General features: G+C 29.8%; 4 non-coding genes across 4 annotated transcripts; all 4 read left to right on the top strand.

Moving 5' to 3' along the window:
- Positions 1–5213: 5213 nt before the first annotated feature.
- On the top strand, positions 5214–5286 carry TRNAR-UCG (transfer RNA arginine (anticodon UCG)). Its single transcript has one exon. It is a non-coding gene; the product is annotated as a tRNA-Arg (tRNA).
- Positions 5287–6166: 880 nt separating this feature from the next.
- Positions 6167–6239, top strand: TRNAR-UCG (transfer RNA arginine (anticodon UCG)). The gene has a single exon. It is a non-coding gene; the product is annotated as a tRNA-Arg (tRNA).
- A 2337-nt stretch (positions 6240–8576) lies between these two features.
- Positions 8577–8649, top strand: TRNAR-UCG (transfer RNA arginine (anticodon UCG)). The gene has a single exon. It is a non-coding gene; the product is annotated as a tRNA-Arg (tRNA).
- A 4855-nt stretch (positions 8650–13504) lies between these two features.
- TRNAR-UCG (transfer RNA arginine (anticodon UCG)) lies at positions 13505–13577 on the top strand. The gene has a single exon. It is a non-coding gene; the product is annotated as a tRNA-Arg (tRNA).
- Positions 13578–17804: the final 4227 nt, after the last annotated feature.

The raw sequence follows: 17804 nt of genomic DNA, 5'->3' as shown, positions 1-17804 counted from the left end.
TACATCCCTAATATTTTCATAAAACTTAAAAATCCTTTTGGAAAATGTAAGTGTTTACCTGTTAATTTGTTGGATTTTGGTAATCTGTGTTGCAAAGCAATTCTTTGACCAAATTGATACTATAATGGTTATTTGCATATCTGCATATAAAAAATACATCTCACATGTTTAGATGGAGTCAATGAAATCAGAACACCCATAGTTCAATTAGAAATTGCTCTAAAGCCTACATCCCTAATCTTTTCGTAAAACTTTATAGCATGCCTATAGAAAAGTTAAGTAATTTCTCAGCTAAGTTAAGGATTTAACAAAATCTAGGCTATGTGAAAGTTATACTTTGTAATGTTCACTCAAAATAAATCATTAAAATATGTTGTTGGATTTCATTTTGTAATTCATATGCAAGTTTTTCCAAAACATACCTCTTGAAAAAACTTCTCACATGTTTAAAAGGAATCAATGAAATCAGAACACCCATAGTCCAATGAGAAATTGCTATAAAGCCTACATCCCTAATATTTTCTTAAAACTTAAAAATCCTTTTGGAAAATGTAAGTGTTTACCTGTTAACTTGTTTGATTTTGGTAATCTGTTTTGCAAAGCAATTCTTTGACCAAATTGATACTATAATGGTTATTTGCATTTTTGCATATAAAAATAACATCTCACATGTTTAGAAGGAGTCAATGAAATCAGAACACCCATTGTTCAATTAGAAATTGCTCTAAAGCCTACATCCCTAATCTTTTCAGAAAACTTTATAGCATGGCTATAGAAAAGTTAAGTTATTTCTCAGCTAAATTAAGGATTTAACAAAATCTAGGCTATGTGAAAGGTATACTTTGTAATGTTCACTCAAAATAAATCATTAAAATATGTTGTTGGATTTCATTTTGTAATTCATATGCAAGGTTTTCCAAAACATTCCTCTAGAAAAAACTTCTAAATTTTGAATGTTATACTTGAGGTTGCTATTACCACACCTTCCACAGGTTCGACATATTCTACATAGTTGACTGCGTGGCCTAATGGATAAGGCGTTGGACTTCGGATCACAAGATTGAGGGTTCGAGTCCCTTTGTGGTCGAGGTTTTCTTTTCGATCACTATTTAAACTATTCATGAAATAAATAGATGACAATGTTGTAAAGAATGTACATTTCTAAATGTAATTCCTATAGGAAAATAAATACAACTTAAACAATGATGTGTATGATGTACATATAGTTACAGTTTTTTTAGATTTTAGGTGGATAGTAAATGTTATCCTTTTGGAAAAGATAAGTATTTACCTGTTAACTTGTTCAATTTTGGTAATGTGTGTTGCAAAAAATTCTTTGACCAAATTGAGACAATAAAGGATATTTGCATATCTGCATATAAAAATTATATCTCACATGTTTAAAAGGAATCAATGAAATCAGAACACCCATAGTCCAATGAGAAATTGCTCTAAAGCCTACATCCCTAATCTTTTCGTAAAACTTTATAGCATGCATATAGAAAAAATAAGTTATCTCTCAGCTAAGTTAAGTATTTAACAAAATCTAGGCTATGTGAAAGTTATACTTTGTAATGTTCACTCAAAATAAATCATTAAAATATGTTGTTGGATTTCATTTTGTAATTCATATGCAAATTTTTCCAAAACATACTTCTAGAAAAAACTTCTCACATGTTTAACGGAATCAATGAAATCAGAACACCCATAGTCCAATGAGAAATTGCTATAAAGCCTACATCCCTAATATTTTCATAAAACTTAAAAATCCTTTTGGAAAATGTAAGTGTTTACCTGTTAACTTGTTGGATTTTGGTAATCTGTGTTGCAAAGCAATTCTTTGACCAAATTGATACTATAATGGCTATTTGCATATCTGCATATAAAAAATACATCTCTCATGTTTAGAAGGAATCAATGAAATCAGAACACCCATAATTCAATGAGAAATTGCTCTAAAGCCTACATTCCTAATCTTTTCATAAAACTTTATAGCATGCCTATAGAAAAGTTAAGTAATTTCTCAGCTAAGTTAAGGATTTAACAAAATCTAGGCTATGTAAAAGTTATACTTTGTAATGTTCACTCAAAATAAATCATTAAAATATGTTGTTTGATTTCAGTTTGTAATTCATATGCAAGTTTTTCCAAAACATACCTCAAAAAAAAACTTCTTACATGTTTAAAAGGAATCAATGAAATCAGAACACCCACAGTCCAATGAGAAATTGCTATAAAGCCTACATCCCTAATATTTTCATAAAAGTTAAAAATTCTTTTGGAAAATGTAAGTGTTTACCTGTTAACTTGGTTGATTTTGGTAATCTGTGTTGCAAAGCAATTCTTTGACCAAATTGATACTATAATGGTTATTTGCATTTTTGCATATAAAAATAACATCTCACATGTTTAGAAGGAGTCAATGAAATCATAACACCCATTGTTCAATTAGAAATTGCTCTAAAGCCTACATCCCTAATCTTTTCAGAAAACTTTATAGCATGGCTATTGAAAAGTTAAGTTATTTCTCAGCTAAATTAAGGATTTAACAAAATCTAGGCTATGTGAAAGGTATACTTTGTAATGTTCACTCAAAATAAATCATTAAAATATGTTGTTGGATTTCATTTTGTAATTCATATGCAAGTTTTTCCAAAACATTCCTCTAGAAAAAACTTCTAAATTTTGAATGTTATACTTGAGGTTGCTATTACCACACCTTCCACAGGTTCGACATCTTCTACATAGTTGACTGCGTGGCCTAATGGATAAGGCATCTGACTTCGGATCAAAAGATTGAGGGTTCGAGTCCCTTCGTGTTCGAAGGTTTTCTTTTCGATCACTATTTAAACTATTCATGAAATAAATAGATGACAATGTTGTAAAGAATGTACGTTTCTAAATGTAATTCCTATAGGAAAATAAATACAACATAAACAATGATGTGTATGATGTACATATAGTTACAGTTTTTTTAGATTTTAGGTGGATAGTAAAAGTTATCCTTTTGGAAAAGATAAGAATTTAACTGTTAACTTGTTCAATTTTGGTAATCTGTGTTGCAAAAAATTCTTTGACCAAACTGATACAATAAAGGATATTTGCATATCTGCATATTAAAATTATATCTGACATGTTTAAAAGGAATCAATGAAATCAGAACACCCATAGTCCAATGAGAAATTGCTCTAAAGCCTACATCACTAATCTTTTCGTAAAACTTTATAGCATGCATATAGAACAAATAAGTTATTTCTCAGCTAAATTAAGGATTTAACAAAATCTAGGCTATGTGAAAGGTATACTTTGTAATGTTCACTCAAAATAAATCATTAAAATATGTTGTTGGATTTCATTTTGTAATTCATATGCAAGGTTTTCCAAAACATTCCTCTAGAAAAAACTTCTAAATTTTGAATGTTATACTTGAGGTTGCTATTACCACACCTTCCACAGGTTCGACATCTTCTACATAGTTGACTGCGTGGCCTAATGGATAAGGCGTTGGCCTTCGGATCACAAGATTGAGGGTTCGAGTCCCTTTGTGGTCGAGGTTTTCTTTTCGATCACTATTTAAACTATTCATGAAATAAATAGATGACAATGTTGTAAAGAATGTACATTTCTAAATGTAATTCCTATAGGAAAATAAATACAACTTAAACAATGATGTGTATGATGTACATATAGTTACAGTTTTTTTAGATTTTAGGTGGATAGTAAATGTTATCCTTTTGGAAAAGATAAGTATTTACCTGTTAACTTGTTCAATTTTGGTAATGTGTGTTGCAAAAAATTCTTTGACCAAATTGATACAATAAAGGATATTTGCATATCTGCATATAAAAATTATATCTCACATGTTTAAAAGGAATCAATGAAATCAGAACACCCATAGTCCAATGAGAAATTGCTCTAAAGCCTACATCCCTAATCTTTTCGTAAAACTTTATAGCATGCATATAGAAAAAATAAGTTATCTCTCAGCTAAGTTAAGGATTTAACAAAATCTAGGCTATGTGAAAGTTATACTTTGTAATGTTCACTCAAAATAAATCATTAAAATATGTTGTTGGATTTCATTTTGTAATTCATATGCAAATTTTTCCAAAACATACTTCTAGAAAAAACTTCTCACATGTTTAACGGAATCAATGAAATCAGAACACCCATAGTCCAATGAGAAATTGCTATAAAGCCTACATCCCTAATATTTTCATAAAACTTAAAAATCCTTTTGGAAAATGTAAGTGTTTACCTGTTAACTTGTTGGATTTTGGTAATCTGTGTTGCAAAGCAATTCTTTGACCAAATTGATACTATAATGGCTATTTGCATATCTGCATATAAAAAATACATCTCTCATGTTTAGAAGGAATCAATGAAATCAGAACACCCATAATTCAATGAGAAATTGCTCTAAAGCCTACATCCCTAATCTTTTCATAAAACTTTATAGCATGCCTATAGAAAAGTTAAGTAATTTCTCAGCTAAGATAAGGATTTAACAAAATCTAGGCTATGTAAAAGTTATACTTTGTAATGTTCACTCAAAATAAATCATTAAAATATGTTGTTGGATTTCATTTTGTAATTCATATGCAAATTTTTCCAAAACATACTTCTAAAAAAAACTTCTCACATGTTTGACGGAATCAATGAAATCAGAACACCCATAGTCAAATGAGAAATTGCTATAAAGCCTACATCCCTAATATTTTCATAAAACTTAAAAATCCTTTTGGAAAATGTAAGTGTTTACCTGTTAATTTGTTGGATTTTGGTAATCTGTGTTGCAAAGCAATTCTTTGACCAAATTGATACTATAATGGTTATTTGCATATTTGCATATAAAAATAACATCTCACATGTTTAGAAGGAATCATTGAAATCAGAAAACCCATAGTTCAATGAGAAATTGCTCTAAAGCCTACATCCCTAATTTTTTCATAAAGCCTTATAGCATGGCTATAGAGAAGTTAAGTTATTTCTCAGTTAAATTAAGGATTTAACAAAATCTAGGCTATCTGAAAGGTATAATTTGTAATGTTCACTCAAAATAAATCATTAAATTATGTTGTTGGATTTCATTTTGTAATTCATATGCAAGTTTTTCCAAAACATTCCTCTAGAAAAAAATTCTAAATTTTGAATGTTATACTTGAGTTTGCTATTACCACACCTTCCACAGGTTCGACAACTTCTACATAGTTGACTGCGTGGCCTAATGGATAAGGCGTCTGACTTCGGATCAGAAGATTGAGGGTTCGAGTTCCTTCGTGGTCGAGGTTTTCTTTTCGATCACTATTTAATCTATTCATGAAATAAATGGTTGACAATGTTGTAAAGAATGTACATTTCTAAATGTAATTCCTATAGGAAAATAAATACAACATAAACAATGATGTGTATGATGTACATATAGTTACAGTTTTTTTAGATTTTAGGTGGATAGTAAATGTTATCCTTTTGGAAAAGATAAGTATTTAACTGTTAACTTGTTCTATTTTGGTAATCTGTGTTGCAAAAAATTCATTGACCAAATTGATACAATAATGGATATTTGCATATCTGCATATAAAAATTATATCTCACATGTTTAAAGGAATCAATGAAATCAGAACACCCATAGTCCAATGAGAAATTGCTATAAAGCCTACATCCCTAATATTTTCATAAAACTTAAAAATCCTTTTGGAAAATGTAAGTGTTTACCTGTTAACTTGTTCGATTTTGGTAATCTGTGTTGCAAAGCAATTCTTTGACCAAATAGATACTATAATGGTTATTTGCATTTTTGCATATAAAAATAACATGTCACATGTTTAGAAGGAATCACTGAAGTCAGAACACCCATTGTTCAATGAGAAAATGCTCTAAAGCCTACATCCCTAATCTTTTCATAAAACTTTATAGCATGGCTATAGAAAAGTTAAGTTATTTCTCAGCTAAATTAAGGATTTAACAAAATCTAGGCTATCTGAAAGGTATACTTTGTAATGTTCACTCAAAATAAATCATTAAAATATGTTGTTGGATTTCATTTTGTAATTCATATGCAAGTTTTTCCAAAACATTCCTCTAGAAAAAACTTCTAAATTTTGAATGTTATACTTGAGTTTGCTATTACCACACCTTCCACAGGTTTGACATCTTCGACATAGTTGACTGCGTGGCCTAATGGATAAGGCGTCTGACTTCGGATCAGAAGATTGAGGGTTCGAGTTCCTTCGTGGTCGAGGTTTTCTTTTCGATCACTATTTAATCTATTCATGAAATAAATGGTTGACAATGTTGTAAAGAATGTACATTTCTAAATGTAATTCCTATAGGAAAATAAATACAACATAAACAATGATGTGTATGATGTACATATAGTTACAGTTTTTTTAGATTTTAGGTGGATAGTAAATGTTATCCTTTTGGAAAAGATAAGTATTTAACTGTTAACTTGTTCTATTTTGGTAATCTGTGTTGCAAAAAATTCATTGACCAAATTGATACAATAATGGATATTTGCATATCTGCATATAAAAATTATATCTCACATGTTTAAAGGAATCAATGAAATCAGAACACCCATAGTCCAATGAGAAATTGCTATAAAGCCTACATCCCTAATATTTTCATAAAACTTAAAAATCCTTTTGGAAAATGTAAGTGTTTACCTGTTAACTTGTTCGATTTTGGTAATCTGTGTTGCAAAGCAATTCTTTGACCAAATAGATACTATAATGGTTATTTGCATTTTTGCATATAAAAATAACATGTCACATGTTTAGAAGGAATCACTGAAGTCAGAACACCCATTGTTCAATGAGAAAATGCTCTAAAGCCTACATCCCTAATCTTTTCATAAAACTTTATAGCATGGCTATAGAAAAGTTAAGTTATTTCTCAGCTAAATTAAGGATTTAACAAAATCTAGGCTATCTGAAAGGTATACTTTGTAATGTTCACTCAAAATAAATCATTAAAATATGTTGTTGGATTTCATTTTGTAATTCATATGCAAGTTTTTCCAAAACATTCCTCTAGAAAAAACTTCTAAATTTTGAATGTTATACTTGAGTTTGCTATTACCACACCTTCCACAGGTTTGACATCTTCGACATAGTTGACTGCGTGGCCTAATGGATAAGGCGTCTGACTTCGAATCGAAGATTGAGGGTTCGAGTCCCTTCGTGGTCGAGGTTTTCTTTTTGATCACTATTTAAACTATTCATGAAATAAATGGATGACAAAGTTGTAAAGAATGTACATTTCTAAATGTAATTCCTATAGGAAAATAAATACAACATAAACAATGATGTGTATGATGTACATATAGTTACAGTTTTTTTAGATTTTAGGTGGATAGTAAATGTTATCCTTTTGGAAAAGATAAGTATTCACCTGTTAACTTGTCCTATTTTGGTAATCTGTGTTGCAAAAAATTCTTTGACCAAATTGATACAATAATGGATATTTGCATATCTGCATATAAAAATTATATCTCACATGTTTAATGGAATCAATGAAATGAGAACACCCATAGTCCAATGAGAAATTGCTATAAAGCCTACATCCCTAATATTTTCATAAAACTTAAAAATCCTTTTTGAAAATGTAAGTGTTTACCTGTTAACTTGTTGGATTTTGGTACTCTGTGTTGCAAAGCAATTCTTTGACCAAATTGATACTATAATGGTTATTTGCATATCTGCATATAAAAAATACATCTCTCAAGTTTAGAAGGAATCAATGAAATCAGAACACCCATAGTTCAATGAGAAATTGCTCTAAAGCCTACATCCCTAATCTTTTCGTAAAACTTTATAGCATGCCTATAGAAAAGTTAAGTAATTTCTCAGCTAAGTTAAGGATTTAACAAAATCTAGGCTATGTGAAAGTTATACTTTGTAATGTTCACTCAAAATTAATCGTTAAAATATGTTGTTGGATTTCATTTTGTAATTCATATGCAAGTTTTTCCAAAACATACCTCTAGAAATAACTTCTCACATGTTTAAAAGGTATCAATGAAATCAGAACACCCATAGTCCAATGAGAAATTGCTATAAAGCCTACATCCCTAATATTTTCATAAAACTTAAAAATCCTTTTGGATAATGTAAGTGTTTACCTGTTAACTTGTTCGATTTTGGTAATCTGCGTTGCAAAGCAATTCTTTGACCAAATTGATACTATAATGGTTATTTGCATTTTTGCATATAAAAATAACATCTCACATGTTTAGAAGGAGTCAATGAAATCAGAACACCCATTGTTCAATTAGAAATTGCTCTAAAGCCTACATCCCTAATCTTTTCAGAAAACTTTATAGCATCGCTATAGAAAAGTTAAGTTATTTCTCAGCTAAATTAAGGATTTAACAAAATCTAGGCTATGTGAAAGGTATACTTTGCAATGTTCACTCAAAATAAATCATTCAAATATGTTGTTGGATTTCATTTTGTAATTCATATGCAAGTTTTTCCAAAACATTCCTCTAGAAAAAACTTCTAAATTTTGGATGTTATACTTGAGGTTGTTATTACCACACCTTCCACAGGTTCGACAACTTCTACATAGTTGACTGCGTGGCCTAATGGATAAGGCGTCTGACTTCGGATCAGAAGATTGAGGGTTCGAGTCCCTTCGTGGTCGAGGTTTTCTTTTTGATCACTATTTAAACTATTCATGAAATAAATGGATGACAATGTTGTAAAGAATGTACATTTCTAAATGTAATTCCTATAGGAAAATAAATACAACATAAACAATGATGTGTATGATGTACATATAGTTACAGTTTTTTTAGATTTTAGGTGGATAGTAAAAGTTATCCTTTTGGAAAAGATAAGTATTTACCTGTTAACTTGTTCAATTTTGGTAATCTGTGTTGCAAAAAATTCTTTTACCAAATTGATACAATAAAGGATATTTGCATATCTGCATATAAAAATTATATCTCACATGTTTAAAAGGAATCAATGAAATCAGAACACCCATAGTCCAATGAGAAATTGCTCTAAAGACTACATCCCTAATCTTTTCGTAAAACTTTATAGCATGCATATAGAAAAAATAAGTTATCTCTCAGCTAAGTTAAGGATTTAACAAAATCTAGGCTATGTGAAAGTTATACTTTGTAATGTTCACTCAAAATAAATCATTAAAATATGTTGTTGGATTTCATTTTGTAATTCATATGCAAGTTTTTCCAAAACATACCTCTAGAAATAACTTCTCACATGTTTAAAAGGTATCAATGAAATCAGAACACCCATAGTCCAATGAGAAATTGCTATAAAGCCTACATCCCTAATATTTTCATAAAACTTAAAAATCCTTTTGGATAATGTAAGTGTTTACCTGTTAACTTGTTTGATTTTGGTAATCTGCGTTGCAAAGCAATTCTTTGACCAAATTGATACTATAATGGTTATTTGCATTTTTGCATATAAAAATAACATCTCACATGTTTAGAAGGAGTCAATGAAATCATAACACCCATTGTTCAATTAGAAATTGCTCTAAAGCCTACATCCCTAATCTTTTCAGAAAACTTTATAGCATGGCTATTGAAAAGTTAAGTTATTTCTCAGCTAAATTAAGGATTTAACAAAATCTAGGCTATGTCAAAGGTATACTTTGTAATGTTCACTCAAAATAAATCATTAAAATATGTTGTTGGATTTCATTTTGTAATTCATATGCAAGTTTTTCCAAAACATTCCTCTAGAAAAAACTTCTAAATTTTGAATGTTATACTTGAGGTTGCTATTACCACACCTTCCACAGTTTCGACATCTTCTACATAGTTGACTGCGTGGCCTAATGGATAAGGCATCTGACTTCGTATCACAAGATTGAGGGTTCGAGTCCCTTCGTGGTCGAAGGTTTTCTTTTCGATCACTATTTAAACTATTCATGAAATAAATAGATGACAATGTTGTAAAGAATGTACGTTTCTAAATGTAATTCCTATAGGAAAATAAATACAACATAAACAATGATGTGTATGATGTACATATAGTTACAGTTTTTTTAGATTTTAGGTGGATAGTAAAAGTTATCCTTTTGGAAAAGATAAGAATTTAACTGTTAACTTGTTCAATTTTGGTAATCTGTGTTGCAAAAAATTCTTTGACCAAACTGATACAATAAAGGATATTTGCATATCTGCATATTAAAATTATATCTGACATGTTTAAAAGGAATCAATGAAATCAGAACACCCATAGTCCAATGAGAAATTGCTCTAAAGCCTACATCCCTAATCTTTTCGTAAAACTTTATAGCATGCATATAGAACAAATAAGTTATCTCTCAGCTAAATTAAGGATTTAACAAAATCTAGGCTATGTGAAAAGTATACTTTGTAATGTTCACTCAAAATAAATCATTAAAATATGTTGTTGGATTTCATTTTGTAATTCATATGCAAGGTTTTCCAAAACATTCCTCTAGAAAAAACTTCTAAATTTTGAATGTTATACTTGAGGTTGCTATTACCACACCTTCCACAGGTTCGACATCTTCTACATAGTTGACTGCGTGGCCTAATGGATAAGGCGTTGGACTTCGGATCACAAGATTGAGGGTTCGAGTCCCTTTGTGGTCGAGGTTTTCTTTTCGATCACTATTTAAACTATTCATGAAATAAATAGATGACAATGTTGTAAAGAATGTACATTTCTAAATGTAATTCCTATAGGAAAATAAATACAACTTAAACAATGATGTGTATGATGTACATATAGTTACAGTTTTTTTAGATTTTAGGTGGATAGTAAATGTTATCCTTTTGGAAAAGATAAGTATTTACCTGTTAACTTGTTCAATTTTGGTAATTTGTGTTGCAAAAAATTCTTTGACCAAATTGATACAATAAAGGATATTTGCATATCTGCATATAAAAATTATATCTCACATGTTTAAAAGGAATCAATGAAATCAGAACACCCATAGTCCAATGAGAAATTGCTCTAAAGCCTACATCCCTAATCTTTTCGTAAAACTTTATAGCATGCATATAGAAAAAATAAGTTATCTCTCAGCTAAGTTAAGGATTTAACAAAATCTAGGCTATGTGAAAGTTATACTTTGTAATGTTCACTCAAAATAAATCATTAAAATATGTTGTTGGATTTCATTTTGTAATTCATATGCAAATTTTTCCAAAACATACTTCTAGAAAAAACTTCTCACATGTTTAACGGAATCAATGAAATCAGAACACCCATAGTCTAATGAGAAATTGCTATAAAGCCTACATCCCTAATATTTTCATAAAACTTAAAAATCCTTTTGGAAAATGTAAGTGTTTACCTGTTAACTTGTTGGATTTTGGTAATCTGTGTTGCAAAGCAATTCTTTGACCAAATTGATACTATAATGGCTATTTGCATATCTGCATATAAAAAATACATCTCTCATGTTTAGAAGGAATCAATGAAATCAGAACACCCATAATTCAATGAGAAATTGCTCTAAAGCCTACATCCCTAATCTTTTCATAAAACTTTATAGCATGCCTATAGAAAAGTTAAGTAATTTCTCAGCTAAGTTAAGGATTTAACAAAATCTAGGCTATGTAAAAGTTATACTTTGTAATGTTCACTCAAAATAAATCATTAAAATATGTTGTTTGATTTCAGTTTGTAATTCATATGCAAGTTTTTCCAAAACATACCTCAAAAAAAAACTTCTCACATGTTTAAAAGGAATCAATGAAATCAGAACACCCACAGTCCAATGAGAAATTGCTATAAAGCCTACATCCCTAATATTTTCATAAAAGTTAAAAATTCTTTTGGAAAATGTAAGTGTTTACCTGTTAACTTGGTTGATTTTGGTAATCTGTGTTGCAAAGCAATTCTTTGACCAAATTGATACTATAATGGTTATTTGCATTTTTGCATATAAAAATAACATCTCACATGTTTAGAAGGAGTCAATGAAATCATAACACCCATTGTTCAATTAGAAATTGCTCTAAAGCCTACATCCCTAATCTTTTCAGAAAACTTTATAGCATGGCTATTGAAAAGTTAAGTTATTTCTCAGCTAAATTAAGGATTTAACAAAATCTAGGCTATGTGAAAGGTATACTTTGTAATGTTCACTCAAAATAAATCATTAAAATATGTTGTTGGATTTCATTTTGTAATTCATATGCAAGTTTTTCCAAAACATTCCTCTAGAAAAAACTTCTAAATTTTGAATGTTATACTTGAGGTTGCTATTACCACACCTTCCACAGGTTCGACATCTTCTACATAGTTGACTGCGTGGCCTAATGGATAAGGCACCTGACTTCGGATCACAAGATTGAGGGTTCGAGTCCCTTCGTGGTCGAAGGTTTTCTTTTCGATCACTATTTAAACTATTCATGAAATAAATAGATGACAATGTTGTAAAGAATGTACGTTTCTAAATGTAATTCCTATAGGAAAATAAATACAACATAAACAATGATGTGTATGATGTACATATAGTTACAGTTTTTTTAGATTTTAGGTGGATAGTAAAAGTTATCCTTTTGGAAAAGATAAGAATTTAACTGTTAACTTGTTCAATTTTGGTAATCTGTGTTGCAAAAAATTCTTTGACCAAACTGATACAATAAAGGATATTTGCATATCTGCATATTAAAATTATATCTGACATGTTTAAAAGGAATCAATGAAATCAGAACACCCATAGTCCAATGATAAATTGCTCTAAAGCCTACATCCCTAATCTTTTCGTAAAACTTTATAGCATGCATATAGAACAAATAAGTTATCTCTCAGCTAAGTTAAGGATTTAACAAAATCTAGGCTATGTGAAAGTTATACTTTGTAATGTTCACTCAAAATAAATCATTAAAATATGTTGTTGGATTTCATTTTGTAATTCATATGCAAATTTTTCCAAAACATACTTCTAAAAAAAACTTCTCACATGTTTGACGGAATCAATGAAATCAGAACACCCATAGTCAAATGAGAAATTGCTATAAAGCCTACATCCCTAATATTTTCATAAAACTTAAAAATCCTTTTGGAAAATGTAAGTGTTTACCTGTTAATTTGTTGGATTTTGGTAATCTGTGTTGCAAAGCAATTCTTTGACCAAATTGATACTATAATGGTTATTTGCATATTTGCATATAAAAATAACATCTCACATGTTTAGAAGGAATCATTGAAATCAGAAAACCCATAGTTCAATGAGAAATTGCTCTAAAGCCTACATCCCTAATTTTTTCATAAAGCCTTATAGCATGGCTATAGAGAAGTTAAGTTATTTCTCAGCTAAATTAAGGATTTAACAAAATCTAGGCTATCTGAAAGGTATAATTTGTAATGTTCACTCAAAATAAATCATTAAATTATGTTGTTGGATTTCATTTTGTAATTCATATGCAAGTTTTTCCAAAACATTCCTCTAGAAAAAAATTCTAAATTTTGAATGTTATACTTGAGTTTGCTATTACCACACCTTCCACAGGTTCGACATCTTCTACATAGTTGACTGCGTGGCCTAATGGATAAGGCGTCTGACTTCGGATCAGAAGATTGAGGGTTCGAGTTCCTTCGTGGTCGAGGTTTTCTTTTCGATCACTATTTAATCTATTCATGAAATAAATGGTTGACAATGTTGTAAAGAATGTACATTTCTAAATGTAATTCCTATAGGAAAATAAATACAACATAAACAATGATGTGTATGATGTACATATAGTTACAGTTTTTTTAGATTTTAGGTGGATAGTAAATGTTATCCTTTTGGAAAAGATAAGTATTTAACTGTTAACTTGTTCTATTTTGGTAATCTGTGTTGCAAAAAATTCATTGACCAAATTGATACAATAATGGATATTTGCATATCTGCATATAAAAATTATATCTCACATGTTTAAAGGAATCAATGAAATCAGAACACCCATAGTCCAATGAGAAATTGCTATAAAGCCTACATCCCTAATATTTTCATAAAACTTAAAAATCCTTTTGGAAAATGTAAGTGTTTACCTGTTAACTTGTTCGATTTTGGTAATCTGTGTTGCAAAGCAATTCTTTGACCAAATAGATACTATAATGGTTATTTGCATTTTTGCATATAAAAATAACATGTCACATGTTTAGAAGGAATCACTGAAGTCAGAACACCCATTGTTCAATGAGAAAATGCTCTAAAGCCTACATCCCTAATCTTTTCATAAAACTTTATAGCATGGCTATAGAAAAGTTAAGTTATTTCTCAGCTAAATTAAGGATTTAACAAAATCTAGGCTATCTGAAAGGTATACTTTGTAATGTTCACTCAAAATAAATCATTAAAATATGTTGTTGGATTTCATTTTGTAATTCATATGCAAGTTTTTCCAAAACATTCCTCTAGAAAAAACTTCTAAATTTTGAATGTTATACTTGAGTTTGCTATTACCACACCTTCCACAGGTTTGACATCTTCAACATAGTTGACTGCGTGGCCTAATGGATAAGGCGTCTGACTTCGAATCGAAGATTGAGGGTTCGAGTCCCTTCGTGGTCGAGGTTTTCTTTTTGATCACTATTTAAACTATTCATGAAATAAATGGATGACAAAGTTGTAAAGAATGTACATTTCTAAATGTAATTCCTATAGGAAAATAAATACAACATAAACAATGATGTGTATGATGTACATATAGTTACAGTTTTTTTAGATTTTAGGTGGATAGTAAATGTTATCCTTTTGGAAAAGATAAGTATTCACCTGTTAACTTGTCCTATTTTGGTAATCTGTGTTGCAAAAAATTCTTTGACCAAATTGATACAATAATGGATATTTGCATATCTGCATATAAAAATTATATCTCACATGTTTAATGGAATCAATGAAATGAGAACACCCATAGTCCTGTGAGAAATTGCTATAAAGCCTACATCCCTAATATTTTCATAAAACTTAAAAATCCTTTTTGAAAATGTAAGTGTTTACCTGTTAACTTGTTGGATTTTGGTAATCTGTGTTGCAAAGCAATTCTTTGACCAAATTGATACTATAATGGTTATTTGCATATCTGCATATAAAAAATACATCTCTCAAGTTTAGAAGGAATCAATGAAATCAGAACACCCATAGTTCAATGAGAAATTGCTCTAAAGCCTACATCCCTAATCTTTTCGTAAAACTTTATAGCATGCCTATAGAAAAGTTAAGTAATTTCTCAGCTAAGTTAAGGATTTAACAAAATCTTGGCTATGTGAAAGTTATACTTTGTAATGTTCACTCAAAATTAATCATTAAAATGTGTTGTTGGATTTCATTTTGTAATTCATATGCAAGTGTTTCCAAAACATACCTCTAGAAATAACTTCTCACATGTTTAAAAGGTATCAATGAAATCAGAACACCCATAGTCCAATGAGAAATTGCTATAAAGCCTACATCCCTAATATTTTCATAAAACTTAAAAATCCTTTTGGATAATGTAAGTGTTTACCTGTTAACTTGTTCGATTTTGGTAATCTGCGTTGCAAAGCAGTTCTTTGACCAAATTGATACTATAATGGTTATTTGCATTTTTGCATATAAAAATAACATCTCACATGTTTAGAAGGAGTCAATGAAATCAGAACACCCATTGTTCAATTAGAAATTGCTCTAAAGCCTACATCCCTAATCTTTTCAGAAAACTTTATAGCATGGCTATAGAAAAGTTAAGTTATTTCTCAGCTAAATTAAGGATTTAACAAAATCTAGGCTATGTGAAAGGTATACTTTGCAATGTTCACTCAAAATAAATCATTCAAATATGTTGTTGGATTTCATTTTGTAATTCATATGCAAGTTTTTCCAAAACATTCCTCTAGAAAAAACTTCTAAATTTTGAATGTTATACTTGAGTTTGCTATTACCACACCTTCCACAGGTTTGACATCTTCGACATAGTTGACTGCGTGGCCTAATGGATAAGGCGTCTGACTTCGAATCGAAGATTGAGGGTTCGAGTCCCTTCGTGGTCGAGGTTTTCTTTTTGATCACTATTTAAACTATTCATGAAATAAATGGATGACAAAGTTGTAAAGAATGTACATTTCTAAATGTAATTCCTATAGGAAAATAAATACAACATAAACAATGATGTGTATGATGTACATATAGTTACAGTTATTTTAGATTTTAGGTGGATAGTAAATGTTATCCTTTTGGAAAAGATAAGTATTCACCTGTTAACTTGTCCTATTTTGGTAATCTGTGTTGCAAAAAATTCTTTGACCAAATTGATACAATAATGGATATTTGCATATCTGCATATAAAAATTATATCTCACATGTTTAATGGAATCAATGAAATGAGAACACCCATAGTCCTGTGAGAAATTGCTATAAAGCCTACATCCCTAATATTTTCATAAAACTTAAAAATCCTTTTTGAAAATGTAAGTGTTTACCTGTTAACTTGTTGGATTTTGGTAATCTGTGTTGCAAAGCAATTCTTTGACCAAATTGATACTATAATGGTTATTTGCATATCTGCATATAAAAAATACATCTCTCAAGTTTAGAAGGAATCAATGAAATCAGAACACCCATAGTTCAATGAGAAATTGCTCTAAAGCCTACATCCCTAATCTTTTCGTAAAACTTTATAGCATGCCTATAGAAAAGTTAAGTAATTTCTCAGCTAAGTTAAGGATTTAACAAAATCTTGGCTATGTGAAAGTTATACTTTGTAATGTTCACTCAAAATTAATCATTAAAATGTGTTGTTGGATTTCATTTTGTAATTCATATGCAAGTGTTTCCAAAACATACCTCTAGAAATAACTTCTCACATGTTTAAAAGGTATCAATGAAATCAGAACACCCATAGTCCAATGAGAAATTGCTATAAAGCCTACATCCCTAATATTTTCATAAAACTTAAAAATCCTTTTGGATAATGTAAGTGTTTACCTGTTAACTTGTTCGATTTTGGTAATCTGCGTTGCAAAGCAGTTCTTTGACCAAATTGATACTATAATGGTTATTTGCATTTTTGCATATAAAAATAACATCTCACATGTTTAGAAGGAGTCAATGAAATCAGAACACCCATTGTTCAATTAGAAATTGCTCTAAAGCCTACATCCCTAATCTTTTCAGAAAACTTTATAGCATGGCTATAGAAAAGTTAAGTTATTTCTCAGCTAAATTAAGGATTTAACAAAATCTAGGCTATGTGAAAGGTATACTTTGCAATGTTCACTCAAAATAAATCATTCAAATATGTTGTTGGATTTCATATTGTAATTCATATGCAAGTTTTTCCAAAACATTCCTCTAGAAAAAACTTCTAAATTTTGAATGTTATACTTGAGGTTGTTATTACCACACCTTCCACAGGTTCGACATCTTCTACATAGTTGACTGCGTGGCCTAATGGATAAGGCGTCTGACTTCGAATCGAAGATTGAGGGTTTGAGTCCCTTTGTGGTCGAGGTTTTCTTTTTGATCACTATTTAAACTATTCATGAAATAAATGGATGACAAAGTTGTAAAGAATGTACATTTCTAAATGTAATTCCTATAGGAAAATAAATACAACATAAACAATGATGTGTATGATGTACATATAGTTACAGTTTTTTTAGATTTTAGGTGGATAGTAAATGTTATCCTTTTGGAAAAGATAAGTATTCACCTGTTAACTTGTCCTATTTTGGTAATCTGTGTTGCAAAAAATTCTTTGACCAAATTGATACAATAATGGATATTTGCGTATCTGCATATAAAAATTATATCTCACATGTTTAATGGAATCAATGAAATCAGAACACCCATAGTCCAATGAGAAATTG

The sequence above is a fragment of the Taudactylus pleione genome, unplaced genomic scaffold (genome assembly GCF_031769625.1).
Source record: "Taudactylus pleione unplaced genomic scaffold, aTauple2 ptg000914l, whole genome shotgun sequence".
Lineage (NCBI taxonomy): Eukaryota > Metazoa > Chordata > Amphibia > Anura > Myobatrachidae > Taudactylus > Taudactylus pleione.
The sequence above is the reverse complement of the archived record's forward strand: the minus strand, read 5'-3'. Positions and strand labels throughout refer to the sequence as shown.